Source organism: Lissotriton vulgaris, chromosome 8 (genome assembly GCF_964263255.1).
Source record: "Lissotriton vulgaris chromosome 8, aLisVul1.2, whole genome shotgun sequence".
Lineage (NCBI taxonomy): Eukaryota > Metazoa > Chordata > Amphibia > Caudata > Salamandridae > Lissotriton > Lissotriton vulgaris.
This window is the reverse complement of record NC_141696.1, coordinates 213,014,116-213,033,442: the sequence shown is the minus strand read 5'-3', so window position 1 is coordinate 213,033,442 and position 19,327 is coordinate 213,014,116.

The following is a 19,327-nucleotide window of genomic DNA, read 5'->3' as shown; positions in this document are numbered from 1 at the left end:
GACATACTACCTCGCACTTCACTTCTTTTAGCAGTACCAGCCCGCGGTTGTGAATAAAAACATTTCCAAATACACCCACGAGCTAGGTACTTTTTAACTCTTCACTAAATCCCACCACTCACTTAAATTATCCCTTTCACTTACACCACACGCACCACACATAGTCATTACTATCAGTGCTCCCGCGTAGTTGTAGGTCGCAGCATGCCGCATCCCGCTAGAGGGGTGCGAAGACCCCTATGATGAAGAATGACACCAATGGGCCTTTTGGTGTGTGAGGGGTATTTTAAAAAACACTGAGTGTTCCCACACCCAGTTGGGCAACACCCCTCCAAGTCACTATCAGTAGGATTCCCCTTGTTTATGCATCTAAGTTTGTGGAGTAAGAATCCTACCTCTGTACTCTACCTCCCCCCTTTGTTAATTTCTTCAGTTGAAGAAGAGCCATGTCTTAAGGTCCTACCTGAATTGGTCAAATGACTGTGATAGCCTTAGGTGGAGAGGAAGGGTGTTCGAGGTCTTTGCTGCGAGAAGATTCGCATTACTTTCCAGTAAGGAAAAGTTCCTTATTGGCATGACTGATGAATGAAGCTGCCTCCGATGGGTTTATATCTACCAACAGGAAAATATTTCATGCAAGCTGTGAGCTGAATTGTTGAAATAGGTAACGAGATGACGCTGTGTATTACTCGCACAGCCAAAGGTGTTTCAGCCATAGAGAATGGAAGTTGATCTAGCTTCTCGAAATTTAGCATTTTGCTTTTGCATCTTTCATTGCCATCAGTTGTTGGTTGCATGTTAAATTAAAGGGCACGAAGAAGTTACAGCAATTCAAATAGCTCCTTGGTATGTGCCCATTTTTCAGGGTTAGAAGTGTCCAGCTAATAGGACTAAGCTGACTTGTCCCATGATACAATTTTGACATGTCACTTTACATAATATCAATAACAGGCAACACAGTGTTTTTAAAATTATAAATAGGAGAAGACATAGTTTGACTACTATTATCAACAACAGTAAGCACTTTATCCAAATTATCTTGGTCAAATTGCCTTAGACTTCTAGCAGCTTTCATGTGGGACAGTTTCCAAATTTCATTATAAGTAGCATGAATAAATATTTTAGAACGTGGAGATTTGGGACCCAAAAGAATATCTGCAAATCCATGTCTTCGGACAGGAGAGAAAGCTGTTGTTTCACTGTAGACAGTGTGGAATTTTGTAACAATTGTTCCCAATTTTCCCACCAAATAGGCTGTAACAATACCATAATGTTGGGATTGAGACATGGATCAGTTCTGCTTAATTGGAACTAAGGTGTGGAATTGAGAAAACACGAATGACAACCATTAGTGTCTACTGGCCACAATCACCACCTGTTATGACCTGAAAGTAAGGAATTAAATATAGTCTGCTTTACGGTGTCATTCAAAAAGATCATTTGAGTGGGAATTAAGCAGGCTCAAAATAAGCTTTCCGTTCCCTGAACCTGCTAAGGTTTTGTTCCCCAAATTGATTTCAAATCAATTCTGTCTTTCCGGTAATCTAGCCATTAAGGGCTAACTAGTTAACAGACAAAGCTGTATATATTAGCTTGGTCTTTTAAGCATATATTTTTTCATAGGATAGGGAGTAATTCAAAATAATATGACGTCTAAAGTGTCATATACTGTGAAGTACGTGGATTTGTCTTTATGTGTTTTAGAACTCCCTTGTGGGGGAGTCTGGCAATGTTCCCATTTTGTAATATATGTTTGTGTGTAATTAAAAGATATATGTTGACTTCTGACTTTGTGATGAAAATGATGTCCATAATAGTGATAACAAAACATATCAGCAGAATTAGCAGAATTAAGGTATAGGTCTAACGATTCAAAAACAGTATCATATTACAGCTCTGAAAGCATAAAATTTACGGTTTGAACTTCTTAATCATCTGAATGTAACCCATGTACTGTTACATCACTCATAGAAACTTTGAACACATATGGTATCTGCATGCTTTCTGTAGGGACAAATATATTGAAAGGAACCCTATCCCAAACAATTCAATCAGTCATTGCAATTGCTGAAAAGTCTCTTTTCAGTTTATGGGAAGAGGAATGAGGGGCCAACCACCCATTGGCCAGTTTCATAGCAGACCAATATGGGAGGTACTCACCATTGATCAACAGGAAAATAAACAGTCACAAATTCAGTCCACATGAACAAGAAAAAACAAGCGCTAGTTATCCCTTGGATTGGTTATGGAAGTACCGCCCTCTGCGGCCTCCCCCTATCTACAATCGCACCATTAAGAGCCTCTATCAATGCTGCAGCAAGACTCATCACTGGATCAAAAAAACGTTCACACATCTCTCCCGACTTTAATTCTCTGAACTGGCTACCCTACGAAGCCAGAATACACCTGAAAATCGCGTGCATTACTCATAAGGCCTTACACCACAATTCGCCCAGTTACATTGCTCAGAAATTGACAATCTCAGGAGGTTCAAGAACAACAAGAAGCGCACAAACTCTCCTTCTGAAACCACAAAAATTCCACAAGATAAAAACATACAAACGCTCCTTCTCAGAGATGGCTCCCAGGATTTGGAATGCCCTCCCTCCAGAAACAAGACTTATCTCATCCACTGCATCCTTCAAAAAGGAAGTCAAATCGATCCTCTTGGCTAAATTCACTTGAACATAAACTTTGGAAATACTATTTAACTGTTTTTCTTTCCCCTATATTACATTGTTTTGTCTTTTCATATCTATGTAAAGCACTCTGATATCTGTAAGGATCTTGTTCGCGCTTTATAAAACCTTGAAAATAAAAAAATAAATAAGACTAGATACATGTGTTTCAGCCACGAAATGAAAACACAAATCCATGTTGGAGGCGGATGCAAAACAGAAGAACTGTCTGAAGAAAAATGATATTGCTCCATGTAATACCCAGAGGTACTTAGTTGAAAAGCTGGAGGTCCAGGTTCAATAGCAGGACAGGAAAAGTCCAACAGAGGTGGATACACCAACGGTGGATCAGTATAACTGATTTCAGCCACAGAAGGCTCAATAGTAGAAACTACACTCACTTCAGTCATGTTGTTGATTGAGGACTCAGGGTCACCACCCCTCTCCCAGCTGGGGAGTATCAGCATTGGTGGTGCTCATGGGATACAACGAAATGTCTCATGGAGTAGCAAGGACACCTTGCGGCTTACTATTTAGAATCAGCCACAGGGTGCATTTTGACATGCTCGATGGAATCAAAGTGTTTGTCTTTAGAACCAGAAAGGGGTGGAAAGAATATATTTTTTGAACCTTGAATGCCAATGTCTGGCACCAGAGCATGATAGGATGAGTTGAACTCCTTTTTAATCACCACCTTCTCTCGAACAAGAGCCCCAATTTTTTTAATACAGCCGTAAATGTCAGTGTTTATGTCCGCACTTGGAGAGAGAGACGTGTGCAAGTGTTTGCTTAATTGAGCATCACAGAACCTTTGTAGGTTGTGAATGACAACTAGGGGTGGGCGGAATTTGCGTAGTCGGCCTACGCAAAATTCCGCAAAACGGTAAGAAATCTCCGCAAACACACAGAAATTCCACGAAACACGCGGAATTGCTTGTTCGCAATGATTTTTTCCTGTTTGCGATCGCTGTTTGCATGCTCGGGGAAAATATCTTGCGAACATACATTTTGAGAACGTGAACAAGCAAAAAATTCCGCGAAGCCGTGGAATGTTGAATTTTGGGCAATTTTGCGTTCACTGCGGAATGCAAAATAGCCCAAATTTCGCAAATTGCGCGAGCGGAACGTAATTTACCACCCAGGCCTAAAGACAACACAATAATGTTTGTCAAAGTTTGCAGAAGCTGCCACAATGCCTGGACCATGAAGGTCTGGAACATACATCTTGATGCCAAAAAGTACTTTGCACATGGTCTGCCCACCCAGAGTTCTTTCAGTGAGGTTATTGAGAGTCTGTTAAACCCCGTAGAGGTGGGTTACTCAACCATGCCCAGTACCAAATATTGTAGCCATTAAGGACTACTTTAAGTCATGAATCATTCTTTGCACAACAGAATTGCCCTCAGGTCTATAATGAGAAGAATAATGCACCTGAACACCTAGGTATGTCATTGAATCTCAGTACGCTTTAGACGCAAAAGCCAAACCCTGGTCTGATTGGAACACACAGCAGGCATAGGACCCTATTAAGACATGCATAGCTTTAACAACAGTTTGAGTGTCAACCGAGTGCTGTGGCCAGACGGAATCTAGAGCAAGAATCAACTGCACCCAAAATAAATGTTAATGCAGTGTCAGAAATCAGTGGACCACAGTGATCCAAATTGATACTGCCAAAAGGCTTGTTGGAAATCAGTAAGCGCGTTTGTGGTTGCTGGCCCACTGTGGAGCATTTATTCAGTTGACAAATAGCACAGCAGATTACATATTATTTAGCCTATAGGTATAAAGCCTTGCCCCCAATAACGTTGCTGTAGCAGTACAATTGTGGCCTTCACCCCAGCATGTGGTGAAACAACACCCTCACGTGCTACTACAACCAGAGCAAGTCTGTGGTCTTGGTTGGGAATCAAGTGATCGCCAACCTCAGGAATTGTAACAAAAGGAACATTTTGGCCATTTAAATGATAAGAATATTTCAAAAGGAAGCTGTTTGTTAGTGGTTCCGTTTTTTATTTAATTCACAGAAGTCAAGATATTGATATCTATTGAGTTTTAGAGCGTGTAATTGCTGGACACAACCATTCAACCATAAAGGACCCATGAGTCGTGCTGCACTGAGTTAGTGGCCCCTGATGCACAGCGTCCTGCATGGGCCTACCACCACGGGCCGCTGACTTGTGGGGCACTGGGGCAGGGTCACGAGTGCAGAGCAGGTTTCCGAAAATGACAAAGGGGCTTGTCGCGGAGTGTCTCAGTGGACAGTGGAAGGTGTACCCCAGGGCATGATGCAGAGGGCAGGACCACGCTGAAACAGTCACTATGGTGGAGATGAATGGAACAGACACATGTCAGACACCAAGTCCGTCCAGCCAGATGAAAATGCAGAAAACCACCAGGCCATGGACTCAGATACCACCAAGGTCCAACCAGATGGTTCCCATGACTCATTGCACATAGAGTTAGTGGCACCAGTGCTGTTAGGGGATGCCACCTGTGATGAGGCGTGTCCAATGGTGTATACTTTTCCACATCTTATCAAAGACACAGTTCCACATGTGTGACCTACTGGACCGCAGTGTAGGCCTGAGGCAGCAGTCAGCAAGGGCCATTAGATCCTAGTTAGTTCAGGATCTTCATCAGGACTGGGTCGAGGGCAGTGCTGAGGGACGATCCTGATCGTCCCTCAACCCACCGTGGTTGCGGTGGGTGTTGTAGCCCTCATGGGTATCCGCGTTGCATGATCATTGTCTCCTTGGCATCCGTGGGTCTTCAGGTGTGGCTCTTGGCTGGGCTCTCTTTTATGCTGCAGTTAGTCAACCTTCTTAACACCAGCAAAAATATAAAGAACAAGTGGACCCGTCTAGGTAGTTGAGGACCTCGGGTAGTTAATGATTTTTGAAGAGACAAAGGTCCTAAACTTTTTGATGCAGAGGAAAATAATGAGCACAGACTTGACAGTTCTTATTTCAAGTCTGTGCTCATTATTTTGCTCTGCATCAAAAAGTTTAGGACCTTTGTCTCTTCAAAAATAACACCAGCAAAAGGCAGGTTTTAATTCCCTGCTGCTACCGCAGCTTACCGCCTGTTTTTGGTTCGCATCGCAGATCTGGCAGTTCGTTGTGTAAGTGGTGTTGTTGTTTTTTGTGTGTTTTTGCATGGGAACTCCTATTCTGCATCTCTTTACATAGAGTTAGTTGCTGGTGTCCACCGTGGAGATACATTTTGGGGCAGTTATCGCGGAAATACTGGCGATGTCTGCAGTTTGCACCAGCTTGTGTATGGTGTGTTAAATCTATCTCCACTTTTGATGCATTTAGGTGTAGATAATTCAGAGATAAGTCCTTGTGAATATCACCTACAGTCTTTTCTCACAACTATCACAGCTCCTTCTGCCATTGTGTGATCCACTTCAAATTTGACAATAACAAACCTTCAACTCACCCTAGCTCCCACTGTGTCCCTCATCAATCTGCAGTGGCTCCCATTGTCCCCATCACTCTGAGCTCCCCTTCAAAGTAGCTACTTTATATAAAGTTGCTCAGCTACTTCGTATACAGTTGCTTATAGTCAGTTGTTCTCAATCTTACTTCACAGCAGGGAAAGGGCAGCACTTCTGTGTGGACACCAATGTCGCACTTTCAGCTACAAGGCCAGCAACTTCTGACAACACGTGTTAGATAATATTGAGTCAAGATGGACATTGATTAGGAAGTCTTATATTGGGCTTTTTCTTTAGAATTAACAGAAATCCCCCAACTTTTAAAAAACATTGATAATTCTCATTTGTCCTTCTTTATTATCTCTTCCTACCGTCTCCCAGTGTTGACTTGATGGATAACCTTTGTCTTTCCCCGTTTCAGCAGTCAACCGATCCCGATGCCCTCAACAACCAAAAAATTATACAGGTAAATGTTTTAAGAAAAAAAAATCCTTTTGTTTTTCTAATCTTTTTTTCTGTCCTTTGCTGTCTTTTTTTCTATTATCAAGACTCCCTCCTTTTGACCTGCTTGTACTGCATTTTCCTTGACAATTCTTTAATATAGGCTTCTCCTACTATCCTAAATAGGGTTTCTTATCTATCTCTTAAGAATGTAGTCTCCCGCATGTTACTGGTTTCTATAGGGTATGCTGGTTTTGGTTCTCGAGCCTTGGTCCTTCCCGAGGCTATTTGCACAGCGGTATATAAATAAAATCGTTCCCTTTAACCATAACATTTCTGCCTGTAACAAATCACAAAGCTCCCGCTCTTACCGTGTGTGGCACAGTTCCTCCCATACTCCAACTCAATTTCACATCTTTCGTAGCGTTTCTTCACTCTCTACTAACACCAACTATGCCCTTTGGACATCCTCCTCCGTCATCTGTCCCTCATCTGTCCTTCTTTTTAGTCTTCTCGCGTCCCCTGTAAAAGGCAAAGTCCTTCCTTTGTTTCCTTGTTGTCTTAACGTTGTCCTTTTTCTCTTGTAACCTCTTCCTCTGGATCTACAGGCCAGGGAGTTGCCCACAGGGAAGTTTAGGTAAGACCCCTCGCTTTCCATGGGTCCTTGACACACATTTTATTAGTTTTGCACAATATTATATAACATTGCATTCAGAACGTGGAAATCTGCAGAATTTTTGTTACATAACATACATAACTGGTATAGGGGTATAAATAACAGACACACATTTGCAAACTTCTGCAACATGAGTATCTCAACCTGTCAATTTTGAGGGTGATTTATAGTTAAGCACATGCAAATACGATGGTGTACATTGCACACCAAAATGCTGTTCCACCTGCCCTGTTCAGTAGTATGGCACAGATAGGTGCATGTTTTAGTAGTAAATATTGGAGAGGCAGCAATATGAGTAAATGGGACTGATAAAACATCGTTAAGAAAGGGCAATGTCGGAGTGTGAAGGAACATGCACCTATCCTCACAAGAGTAAGCCAATTGAGATTGATATTCACAAACTGTACTTGTATAGCTACTACAGCCAAAAGCATCAAAAAACAGTAATAAATGTACTCCAGGTCAGACCTGGAGTAGGTCCAGCACCACAAATGGCTGACCACTGGTACTGCAACACCATCTCATAGAAAGCAAAGGAGGGAGGGACTTTAAATAAAAGCCCAAAGGGATTATTATGAAACTAAACTAGCTAATCTTGCCCCCTGAGACCTCATTCTCTGGTGCCCGTCAGCCAGCTCCTTGTCCCGGGGAACCCCATATACTCTAAATGCAATGGAACTCAGCGGTGAGTGCATTTCCCGTCCCTGTGTCCATGTCTGGGGGGGGGGGGGGGGGGGCTACTGCATACATAGCCAGCATAAGCAGAAGAGAGCAGAGTTACTCATGGCTGCAAGCAGGAGCAGAAAGACTGTTGCTTAAAAGAGAGATGTCAGAGCCCCATGCATTTAATGAGGGGCTGCAGGAACACTGGGATTCTACTCATGACCCCAATTAAAAAAGAAGTGCATGTATGTGCCATAGGTGGGATTGGCCACCCATAAAAAACCAAAGACTGCAGTGATAGGTCACAAAGTAAAACAAAGAAAAGCTGCTTGTTCAGTATGCACACCATGGAGCACATCACCCCATAGGCCAGTGCCCCTGTGCACCTTTAAATATGTGCATATTTTTCTACTGTGGTCCCCCATAGAACAGGGTCATCATCAATGGTCTTTTAGTGCATTTTGGGGCTGCAGGTAGTGCAGTAGATTCCAAGATAGTTTTTTCTCAAACATAGCTGTAAACCTCCCACAGGATTGAACCCTTAGCCCAGGAGAAGTTTCATGTTGTTTCAAAGCCTCCTGGAGCTGGTGCTTTTGCACCGAGGCTCTGATGTAGGAGTGTCTTTTGGTTGGTCCTAGAGCTGCAGCCATTGAATTATTATAAATATGCTTTATTGAGCAAAATATGGGTCTGGTGGCTCAGTGGACTAATGTGTCCACTGCAGTTGCCTGTGTTTGATCTCATTGTCCAGGTTCATGTCCCACCGGGTCCACTCAGCTGTTCATCCATATGAAATTGATAAAATGAGTACGATTAAGTAGGGTAACAATACACATCTGTTATTCAGCATCAAGAGGCCAACAGGTGAATGTGTGCTTTACAAATTGACATTATATTTTCATGGCAATATTGACAATACAATGGTATATGCTGTAATCAAGATCATGAAAACGCCTTATTGACAAGCAGTAAGTTAACAGTCAATAATTACATGTTTTAATGATGGTTATTGAAAGATTTTGAATTACTTTATTGACAACCCAGAAGTTAGCAGTGAATCATGACCAGCCTTAATTAAAGTTGGTGTAAGATGGTACCATCTCAATTGTTTTCAATGGTGTTATATCAGTTTTGTATGCATATTTCTATTTTTAGAAATGTAGTGACACCATGACAGAACCAGTTGGCTTGCTTTTGACTATAACATCCCCACTGAATTGTGTCTGATATGGGTGGGGGTATTGTGCTTATAAAGAACAGAACCATCTACGGGTGTAATATGTTAGGAGGAATGTCACCAAAGGTATTTCCATCAGCATGATTGTATATATTTGTATTTAATGCTTAGTATTTTGTGGTGTGTGAGCGTGCTAAAAGTACTTTTCCTTTTTACAAGAAAAGGCACTGGACAATGATTTGTTGGGTGCTGGTTGTTGAGTACCAGCTAGTATTTGCTCTAACCTCTTACCATGAGTAGTCCTTGAACTGTTCTTCTTCACTACCCTGAGGAGTCAAGTTCTACAATGAGGAACTTGGTTCACAGTAAAGGCTGCAGACTTATTATTTGTGAAAGACTCACGTCGCAACTAATAAAACACTTTCCAACTGGCAGGAGTCATTTTATGGATTTTAGAGAAAGAAATATCTGCATTTTTCTTATAGAATATAGTCCAAACCCACCAAGTATGCATAGATAGTAATTTAATATTCTTCCATTTCATAGTAATGAAATGAGAAAATAAAGTCGTTTAGCTTGAATTAAAGAGAGTAGAGGAAAGAGAGCAGGCGATTTTAAAATTATTCATTTGAATGAAATGCTATGTCATATACACAAACATTTTTATGATAGTGTCTTATAAATTATTGAAAAATTCAATGATACAAGGATAGTCATATAACATGTGTTGTTAGCAACCATTTCCAATGCCAACATATAAGATAGGCTGTGGGTTTCTCGCTATATTTATCAGGTGCGCATAAACATTTATACATTGCAAATATGATTATTTTGATATAGACACACTCCTTGCAAACTTGAGAGACTATTAAGCCACATTTTTTCCATTGCTGATAAGAAAGAGAAAGAAATAGCTCCTTATTCTATGTAAAAGTCAATGTATTTAAATTAGTTACATTGGAATTAGTAAATCAATTGTGCGCTTTAGATGCCAAATGACCAAATTTATGATCTATGTTAAGAGTAACATGAAATCAGCTATCTTTGCCACAGGTAAAGCATTTGGAAATCATGGAGCAGATCATCTTATAGAAATTCTTATTTACACTAATGATCAGAGGATATGTTGTACTTAGTTTGCAAATCATGAAATAAGTAAATACATGTCATTGACATATATCATATTGGGAAACAATAGGAGAATCAAAAAATAATGTTCATAGTTTTATATTACGCGAACTTGACCTGAAGGTATCAGAGCGCTTTACATGAGCACCAGTTGCATTACACAAGGACACACTTTTTTATGTTAGGCACGGGCAGATTAAGTAATTTGCCCAGAATCACAGGATGTTGAGCGTCATTGCCGAAAATTGAACCTGGTTCCCCAGATTTGAGATCAACCGCTTTAGCCATTAGGCCACATCCACTCATTTGATTTCCAATAAGGAGTGTTATATTTTTACTTTAAATGAGGATCATGTCGAAGAGATATTTGTTTAGAGAAAGCAAAATTCAAATAGAAAATATAATCAAATTCTAGAAGAGCTTATCTAGTTGTAGATTTGCATGGCCTAAATTCTCTGTTGCCTTGCATTTGAATAGAGGCTTTCATTTGTTTTCAACTACATTAAAATAAACATATGTGATGATTAGTATGCAATCTCTGACCACTATTTTACTCAAGAAATACCAAACCATGTGTATATTGTTATTATTGAGAACTGGTTACTATACCTTACTTAAATGCCTTTATTAATACTGTTCCACATTGCTAGGGTACAACCTTCTTTATTTACTTCAGATGAATTATCCTATATTAATATATCAGATTTTTTTTTTTTTCAGAACAAAATTTTATTGAAGTACCGACAAAACACAAAAGGAGGGACACCGTCCCGCATGTCATCGCAGGACTAATGAGCACAGACTTAAAAAGGAAATGCAGTCAGTACAAACAATATGAAATCTTCCACCCGTCCCCCCCCCAACTCCTCACCCCCTACCCCCCCCGAATCCCACCCCGTTCCCTATACAGTGTCCGCTAGCTGCAAGGCGTAAAGCTAAACGATACAGTACGTGTGTGCTCCCTGCCACCCAGGGTACAATAGTTAAACATCCTCTTCAATGTCCTGGGGCATCGGTGGATCCAGCCACAGTCCTCTGTAGTCCGCCCATCTCTTCCATATCTTAAAATGTTTTCGAGGGCATCCCCTGGCCTCAAAGACAGGGCGCTCCAGTCCCATGCAAAAGTCCAACCCCCGTTTCCAAACTTTCAGTAATGGGGCCCTAGGGTCCTTCCAGGCCCTGGCTATATCCCGCTTAGCCACTGTGAGACCCAAGACCAGGAGGTGGCGTTTGTAGATGTTGCCCCCCACTTGTTCCATGACATGCAGCAATCCGAGCTGCGGCGATCGGGAAAGGTCCCAGCTCAACACCTCAGCCAAGCAGTCCCAGACACCCATCCAGAATCGCGCCAACCCTGCACACGACCATACGGTGTGAACAAACGTCCCAACCTCCCGCTCGCAGCGCAAACACTCAGGGGAAGCAATCAAACCCGCTTTCCACAGCCACTCTCTGGTAAAATAGGCCCTATGCAAGTACTTAAACTGAATAAGGCGGAGGCGCATCGCTACGGCAGCCCCCCTAGGGGCCTCCAGGGCCTCCCTCCAGTCCTCCTCTTCGAGGGGCCCAACATCTCTCTCCCATGCGGCGCGTGGTCTATCTAGGGAGGAGGAGCAGTGCGTGACCAGGGTCTGGTATATATTGGAAATCTTCTTGTCCTCCAATTCCCCCATAAACACCTTAGCTTCCAGGGGGCTAAACTCGGGCAGGGACTCCAATCCCACCAGAGAGGGAGACAGGGCATGGCTTAGTTGTAGGTATTTAAAGAATTGGGTCTTGGGCATGGCGTATTCCTCGCTCAAGTTCTGGAAAGACTTAAGGGCGGTGCCCCTCATGACGTGTCCGAGCGTAGAGATGCCTATAGCGTCCCTTCCCCGGAATCCCTGCAGGGACGCCAGCGCCGGTAGCCGTCCGTTCTGCCACAGCGGGGTTTCCCGCGTCAGCTTGTTCCACCACCCCACACGGCACAGAGCCGAACGCCACACGCGGAAGACCACCTGAGTGACCATGGGGAGCCTCTTTCTGAGAGCCGCCGAATACAAAATGGTGTGTAGCGTGTCCGGATCCATTAAGTAACGTTCCAAGGCATACGTTGGATCCCTCCGATCCCCGTACCACCAGTCGTTGAGCACCAATAAGTGCGCCGCCTGATAGTATGACAACATGTCAGAGGTAGCCAGGCCCCCGCAGTACGTAGACAGAAAGCAGGTGCGGAGAGCAACCCTCGCAGGTCCCCCGGCCCAGAGGAACTGACTCAGTGCAGCGTTCACCTGGCGAAACCACTGCGGCGCAATAGGATAGGGGTGATTCTGCAGCTGGTACAGAAGGCGCGGTAGGGCCACCATTTTGAAGATCGCCGACCGGCCATAAATGTTCAGTGGCATCCTGGACCAAGTTCTCATATCCGAACGCACTCTGTCCCATACGGGCACCACATTGCGCTCCCACGCCACGGCCGACATTTATTTTTTTAAGGATACTTTCACCTCTTTATCAAAGTGTTGCCTGCTTACTCCTTCCAGCATGAAAGTAACTGATGTCAGAAAATCGAATATTTATGGAACACAGCAGCTGGTCCATCATTCCTTTGCAGGTGGCAATGTTGCCTGCATTTCAAAGGAAAGCAGAGGGGCCACACAGGTGGAATTAGTGAGTGACTGTCACAGGTTGAGGGGGGTGTTTATGGTCAATGGGACCTCCTTTCCTGACATTCAGGTGACATCATTGGGTGACACACTGACTTTGCACCATATTCATGTGTGGTGCATCATCAGTCCACACCTTGGCACTTTTGCTTCTGTTGTTTCTGTGCCCATGCATGTAATACAGCAGGGTGCAGAGGCACCCTGTGTATGGGGTCACAGCCCCATGCAATCAGGGAACACCTGCTTTGGAGAGCACAGATGCTACATGTGCACTGGAATGACCTAAGGGGCTGTGCAAGAGTCTGTATCCCAGTGTTTAATGCTAAATTGCCCATGGGGCACAGTAATCAGGTGCACATATTCCCCTGAGTCACTTTGCATGATACTGACCCCGATCTGCTATATCACTTAATGAAATGGGGAGAAGGAGGCAGCAGCAGGTGGCGCAATGTAATTTCTTTAACAGCGCTTGGAGGTGTCTCATTTTGCCCTTCACATGCTCTTCATTGATTTCTCTCTCATGTTGCTGCACTAAGTAGTCACAAAAATATAGATTTGATGATTGTGGCATAATTAAATATTTACTATAAAATGTTCCATGTCCAAATGGACAGTCAAAGGTTTTCCACATGCATTAGGCCAGAATAATTGGTTCACGTGTCTCAGATGCGAACAAAGTAAAGTATTTGTTACTGAAGTGTTGTTACACCCATCATTTGCCCCAATACAAGAACAAGAATAAACACAATATATGTTTTTTGAAAACATACATTTGGACATATTCATCTCTTCAAGCAAAGTGAGTGTGCGCCTGCGTCTCAGGATGCGCTCATAATAAATTGCTCTCATTATTAGCTAGGTGTCACCTCCATGTAAACATGATGACAGTACATCATTTTATGGAGACTCTTAGGGCCTCATTTACAATGTTTTGATGCACGTGAGCACAGCAAACCTTCCTGCTGCACTGCTATGCATCAAAATAAAAGGAATGCGATGTATCTACAAAATACGGCGCATTCCTGTTCCTCTCCCCTGTGCAGGCGCACAAACAGCAGTCGAGAGACAAGCAGACACCCTTGGGTCATTTTGCAAGGGTGCCTGTGCAGAGGGGATGATTTTTTTGAGCAGGGAAAGGACACCTTCCTGCACAAAAGCAATCATTAAAGGCATTTCACTGTTTCTATGTGTGCTGCAGAATTCAGCGCGCATAGAATGAGGAAACATAAAAGTATCTCCTGGTGTATCTCTGCTTCGGATTCTGCTTCATTGCCAGGTTTACAAAATGTTATAAATCTGAGAATGTGTCAAGTCCCATGAATGTTGCATGGTAACACCCATTGAACGCCCCTTTCATGCAGATTTATGCATGAAAGGGAAACATATTTACAAGGCCTTGAAAAGTTACGCAGCGTGACTTTACATGGTCTTGTAAATAGGGAAAAGCCCATTGAGCTTCCGGTGCTTCAATAAAAGTGACACACCCACGGCACAATGGACTTGTAAATAAGCCCCTTAGTTGGGGAAGAAGTATGCAACTGTGCAATTTGTTTTGGAATGCAACAATCTGATACATACTATGGGAACTTCACTAGGACAAAATACTTCCATTACCTTTGCACTCTACATGGTTTGAAATAAGCTGAATACCCATGGTGTCAGGGATCAGCGATGAAATGTGGCATTGCACAGTAGCAATAAGCAAGGTATGAGTGTGGAGCTTCATTGCACCACACTGTAATAGCAAGCCCTGAAACTCTTTACCTTTTGAAGGCGTATATCTTTTTTCTCAGCATTAAACGGGCCCACGCGCTGTCAGAGCAATAGATACATTTTAAAACTAAATAGCAATGTCAACATAAAAGAGGATCAGTTCACCTCTCATGAAATTGTGCAAGTAAATCAAAAATCAAAATTGAATTTTGAAATGCTCCCATCCAAGGCAGGCTTTAATTTCATTTCTGCTATTGTTGCAGGAGTGGAATTGTGCAGCTTTTTCCTTTTTTATCGCACATAAACAGAGCTATTTGAAGGAGATGATTGCTCTTCCCTGTCGAAAGCTAATATCACTGTGCCTTACTCCTGCTGTTCGGCTTCAGGGATAGCTTTTTAACTAACCTTGCAGCCCCAGTAAACATGCTGCTTTCAGACAGTCCAAAAGCTTTGTGTAACAAAGCCGCTCCAAATTACTCCTTTAAATGTATATGATATAGACAGACCTCTACTTAGAAAAAGACTTCATTGTTATTTATATCCTAATTAAAAGACAGAGGGCAGTCAGTTTCAAAATCTTTATTCGACCTTTAAGTAAAGATCATAAAAGTACAAAGTGCAGACATTGCAACAACATTCAAAATATAAAATTAAAAAAATTAGCACACATATAAATCTAGACAAGAACTTGACCCGAAAAATACAGCTGTACAGTAATTCAGAAACAAGCTCACTGTCTTCAGTAGTTCAGCGTACATTTCTAATTGGTCGTTACTGTACAGTAGGCGGTCAGCTCAGCCAGCCCTTGGTGCTTTTCGGGACTTGCCCTCTCACCTTCATGGCGCATAGCCATCAGTAACGCTGACGTCACTCGGGATGTCTCTAACCCATCCTATAGGTGTAATCTGCGCCGTAACCTCAATCTATATCTACCTACCTCCCCCAGCCCACATCCGCATAGCATCACCCTGGTACAATAAACCTAATGCAAGAAATGACATTGTATCTATCAATCTAAGTTGACTATTGGGTAGGAACTCTCCCGACTGAGGAAAGCAATATTTATTCCCACACTGCGTCCGAGACGTAGGGTCCCAAATCACCCCTCCCCCCCATCACTCTGTAGCAGGGGCGGGTGGCTTTGGCATCACCTTCTCCACCTCTGTGTACAACGTATTAATTAGTTACATGCGGTTCTCAGCATCCATGAGAAGTTGCGACGTCATGAATCGTGCTGTTTAGGGGGAAAATCTGGCGTAATTAGGGGCAGATTTACAAAACCCCTTGCGCCCCTTTTACGCCGCCGTTGACTCACTTTTGTGACGCGGCGGCGCATAAGATGCGCCATGGTGCGGGGTACTTACAACGTGACGCATCTGGGAGATGCGTCGCGTTGTAAAGCCCTGCGCCACAAGGAGGTCTTCTTGTGCAGGGGGGGGGGGGGGGGGGGGGGGGGTTCTGGCGCAGGAACGCCTCCTAAAAGTGGCTGAGTGAAATCTACAAGATTTTACTCAGTCACTTTTGGGCCCATGCTGCATCAAAACCCTGCGCCTGCTTCAAGCAGGCGTAAGGATTGACGCAGCATCGTAAGAATAGGGCCCCCCAGAGCATTGCTGGAGCTGCGTCGTGCTTGCGACGCAACTCCAGCAATGCGCCGCTTTTACGGCACAGATGCGTCACCCATCTGTGCCGTTTTTGCCCCATGGTGCACTGCATTGTAAATTCGGCGCATCCATGGTGGCGGAGCTGCGGCGCACAATAACTGGCGCATCCCTGCTGATATGCAGGGATGCGCCAGTGATTGTAAATCTGCCCCTTCGTTTTTTGATTAATTTGAACCTATAATAGAGAAAAGTATCAAGTGGAAGGGACTCAGCCTGCGCCACAAATGTGTCCGGTGTAGTGTATTGTGCCTCTTCATGCATATCTCTGCATTTCGTGATACTGAGTGCTTACTTGACAGCATACCGTGTTCTGCAGGACAGTGGAACCCTATGGTGGAAGCAAATGTTCAACATAATCACATTTTATTTTTTTCCATTTTCTGTTGGCAATTCGGTGGGCTAGAGCAGCGGGCCGAGTGCCTGCTGCAGAGATCTGCGTCTATTCAGTCACTCACAGGGAATGATGTTTCGATGAAAAGTCAGGAGCTTATTTACAAGCCCCTTGCCCCACTTTTGCGTCACTTTTCCCATGTTAAAAGTGACGCAAAGGTGGTGCAAGGGGCTTGTAAATAAGCCCCTCAGCCTCTAACCCTGATGAGAAATTCTGACAAAGTATTGTGGAATATCTGGGTCATGAAATTTCCTCACAAGGTATCAGACCTAAATTTAATCACATACAGAGTATATCTAATGCTCCCGCTCCATCTACAAAAGAACAACCTGTATCATTTTTAGGTCTCACTGAATTCTACAGCAAATTTGTAAAAGATTATGCCTCAAAAGTTCATTCATTGAGATTGTTGTTGAAGAAAAATGAAAAATTTGTCTGGAACAAAGAACAACAATTTGCTTTTGAACTCCTTAAGAAAGAAATTGTTAATGCTCCTTTCCTAAGACCATTTGAAATTGGAAAAGATTGCATAGTAGCTGTTGGTGCAAGCAATGTTGGATTAGGTTCTGTATTGATGCAAAAAAATATGGGTGAGGAGTATGCAGTTTCATATGCATCTAGAACACTTAGGGGTGCTGAATACAATTACTCTACCATCGAAAAAGAATTGTTAGCTTGCACTTGGGTTGCGCAACATTTTAGACAATTTTTGTGGGGCACAAAATTTTGTTTAAGAACCGGCCACAAGCCATTAATTAACATGTTGGCAGCTGGCGGTGGTCGGACCCTGACTGCTCTCTTGGCACGTTTAGCTGCTAAATTGCAGGAATTTCAATGTGCAATTGAGTATGTTCCAGGTCGTTTAAACGTACATGCTGATTGCATGTCAAGATTACCTTTGCCGAACAATTGTGAGGTGAGCAACATTTGTAGTGATTCTGATGTCGTATTTTCTATTGACGATAGAAATGGTGAGAATTTCAAAAGTGGGTCAGATGTCATTTCTGAAGCTGAATGGAGAGCAGCTATGAATGAAGACAGCAGTTTGTCGGATGTTGTAGAATTCATGCAGAATGGTTGGCTTGAGGAAAGGAAGCTATCTGGTGAAATATCATTTTATAAAATAAAAGAAGAACTTATGTTTGCCTATGGTTTTGTGACTAGAGGTGATAAAATAGTACCTCCATTCAAGTTAAGAGAAAAAAATGTCCATGGCTCATGAAGGGCATATGGGGGTGTCCAGCACCAAAAGACGCATTAGAGAATTCTACTGGTGGCCAGGTGTTGATAGGATGGTTGACAAGTGTGTCAGTTCTTGTTCTCCTTGTGCGAAGAGTGATAAATCTGTTAAACCTTTGGATGTTAGTATCTCCCCAGTTGAATTTGTTTCGAGTCCTTGGAAAAAACTTGGTATTGACATTATTGGTCCACTTAATTTGTCTACTAATAAGGAAGTGTTTGGTTTGGTATTGATTGATTACTATTCTAAATGGCCGGAGTTGAAAGTTGTTGAAAGAATAACATCTACACAGGTTATTGAATTTTTGGATGAGATTTTTTTTTAGAGAAGGCATTCCTGCTGAAATTGTTTCGGACAATGGCCCTCAGTTTATTAGTAGAGAATTTGGTTTATTCATTGATGTGGCATAATACATAAAAGATTATCTAATTACAACCCTCAGGCCAATGGTCAAATAGAAAGCTTCAATAGAGTCATTAAAGAGTCTATTCAATTGGCTGTTAAAAGTAACATGGATTGGAAAAAAGCGTTGTGTGCAACCGTACTTCTCCCAATTCGGTCACTGGTCTATCTCCTTTTGAAATGTTACGAGGTAGGAAACTAGGTTCAAAGCTTTTAGCATGGTGGATGAAAGTTAAAATATCCTCTAGTTCCTCTGATTCCTTTAAGGTTCCAGAGAGAGTTTCAAGGTATCAGGAAAAAATGAGAAGCAATTCTGCACGAAAAAGCAATCATAGTTCAAGAATCAAGGTGGGAGATTTTGTAAGAGTCAAGATTGGTAGGTTTTGTGGTAATAAATGGGCTAAATGGTCTGACCCTTGCAAAGTAGTGGAGGTATTCAGCAAGGCAGTAAGAGTAGAAGATGGTAAAATATGGAACTTTAGATGAATTTCTTTATGTAAATCTGTGGTATCTAAAGTGACTCCTCAAGTTTGTTCTCCAAGGTCCTACGAAGATAATGAAAGTTACTCTGCAATGTTGGACACTTTTGGATGTGAATCACAAAGTATTGACACTAATGTGTCTAATCCTATGAATGCAAGTGATATTCAAGTTCCTATTTCTTGTACTATTTTTGACAATGACTATGTAAATAATGCAGTAGGGCTTAATAGCACTTTATTGAGGAAAAGTTCTCGCATCAAACATACTCCTGTTAAGTTGCGTGATTTTGTACATTAGTTTTATTTTGTTAGGTTCCGTATTATTGTGTGTGTTTTTTTTAAATTTATTTATTTTTTGTTTTTTTTAAAAGGGGGAAGGTGTTTAGTATTCCCAGTTAGAACACACTTATAGAATTGTTATGGTTTCTATGTTCCTGAGTGTTCTAACAGCAGGGGTTGGTCAGAGAGACATTGGCTTCAGGACACTGTGGATGTACAAGCTGTCTGATGAGAATAAACTGATTCTTACAAGCTATCCTGACTATTGGATTACTTCACCTTGCACCAGGGCTTTAAGTGGGATGA